Source organism: Sinocyclocheilus anshuiensis, unplaced genomic scaffold (genome assembly GCF_001515605.1).
Source record: "Sinocyclocheilus anshuiensis isolate Anshui unplaced genomic scaffold, SAMN03320099.WGS_v1.1 scaffold220, whole genome shotgun sequence".
Taxonomy (NCBI): domain Eukaryota; kingdom Metazoa; phylum Chordata; class Actinopteri; order Cypriniformes; family Cyprinidae; genus Sinocyclocheilus; species Sinocyclocheilus anshuiensis.
The window spans coordinates 635,671-637,719 of NW_015554086.1; the positions used below are offsets into that span (position 1 = coordinate 635,671).

The 2,049-nt window shown below is 43.9% G+C and overlaps 1 pseudogene; it reads left to right on the forward strand.

Annotated features, from left to right (window-relative positions):
* Positions 1–230: 230 nt before the first annotated feature.
* The window catches only part of LOC107669164 (mismatch repair endonuclease PMS2-like), a 6,467-nt pseudogene continuing 4,648 nt past the window's right edge, over positions 231–2,049 (forward strand).

Consider the following 2,049-nt stretch of genomic DNA (forward strand, 5'->3'; position numbering starts at 1 on the left):
TTTCTGTGAGAAGCTTAGAAGTGGAGATGCTGGAGAGAGGGATAATGTGTCTGGTGAGCGGGGCTCTGGCTCTGGTGTTTCCGGTGGCTATGATATGTTGTCCTGATTTCCCTGGCTGTTTTCCAGAAATTTGTCCTTGGGTGCTGAGTCTTGGAGCTGTTGTAGTACGTCACAGTCTGTCTGTGGTGAGCTCTGTGGGCAGGGCTCAGCCGGGATAGTGTCCATGAGCAATGCTTGTTGTGGCTGCATGGCGTTATCAGTGTCCTTGTGGGATGTGTCAACCACATGATGACTCTGAAGCTGATATGATGTCCTGTCATCAATCATACTTTGCCCAGGTGTGTGTGTGCAATTCAGGTTGAGTGGATTGGCACACACTACTGAAGGATGACGGAGGGAGAAATAGATTAGATATTGTCCTTTAGCACTCTTGCACCAAGTTTGTTTGGGTTGAGGCCATCCAGTTTAAAAAGTTGTCTATGGCCCCAGAAAAGATTGAAGTTGTTGATGAAGTTGACTCCTTTTATACTGCAGGTTCTTTGTAGCCATGTATTCAGCCCAAGCAACCGTGAAAACATGTCAGTTCCCCTTCCTGGGTGTGGTCCACTGATGAACGACTGAACTTTGAGTCTTCGAAGTGTTTCAAAGAGTTCACTAAAATCCTTCTTAAGGAGTTCTGACTGCTCTTTCCAAATATCATTCTTCCCCACATGGATGATGATTCGATATGCAGTCTTGTGCTTCATTAGAATGTTCCGAAGTTCCTTGTTCACATCAGAGACGGTTGCTTGTGGAAAGCAGCAAGTAGTTGTAGTCCTGCTACTGATGTTTCTGATAATGGAGTCGCCCACTATCAGAGTCCTGGGCTCAGCTGCGCTCTGTGCTGAATGCCGCTGTCTGCTCGACCTTGAGCGCCTGTTAGTAGCAATGTTAGCTGCTGGCTGATATGATCCATGTTCAATCACATTTGGGGATTCCTCACCCACATTCATTAATGCTTCAAATCTGTTCTCAAGATTTATAGGGGGTGGTAGAATACCAGTGTTGGCAAGCCTTGTCATAGCCGTATCTGGGGTAGAGGGTGCTACGGCAGCAATACAAGATACTTGTGACAATCTGATGTCTCGAGTGCCATTGGGGCTCGCTCCCTGTTTGTGCCATCGATTAGTCTGACGCACGGCCGGGCCAACCACAGGTAACTAGGGTTAGCCGACGTCACAGCGCTAGCTGGAGGCAGCAAAACAAAGGGGAAACTGGAGGCGGCCCATTCAAACCAGCCCAGAGGCCAACCACAGGTCACTAGGGTTAGCCGACGTCACAGCGCTAGCTGGAGGCAGCAAAACAAAGGGGAAACTGGAGGCGGCCCATTCAAACCAGCGCAGATTCGGCTACATAAGGATCTACACAATCTTGTTGTGATGTTGGGTGCCAGAATCGACGTAATACAGCCTCAAATTAGAAATATGATCACATATCTGCTGCCACTGTCAGACAAAAAAAAACGACAACAGCTGTGGTTAAACGTGATAAAACGAGCAGACTGAACAGACTGTGGTCTTTTTATTTAAGTATGCTTTATTGTCTTTATATAATTATATGTAATAAGTATGACATCCTCATTTTTTTTTTTGTAAAATTTGCAGGTTTCTAAGCTTGTGAATGAGGTTTATCACATGTACAATCGGCATCAATACCCTTTTGCCACTCTAAACCTCACTGTTGCTTCAGGTAAGACTTGACAGAACAATAAAGAAATTAAGTTATAATATATAAAAGATATATATCACAGGATATATATCACAGATTCCACAAAGATGTAAGCAGCTGTTTTCTTGGGCAGTAATGGCTGCTGAAAATTCTAATTTGCAATCAGAAAAAAAATTACAATAGAAACCAGTTATTTTAAAGGGGTAGTTCACCCAAAAATGAAAATTTTATGTTTATCTGCTTACCCCCAGGGCATCCAAGATGTAGGTGACTTTGTTTCTTCAGTAGAACACAAACGAAGATTTTTAACTCAAAATGTTGCAGTCTGTCAATCATATAATG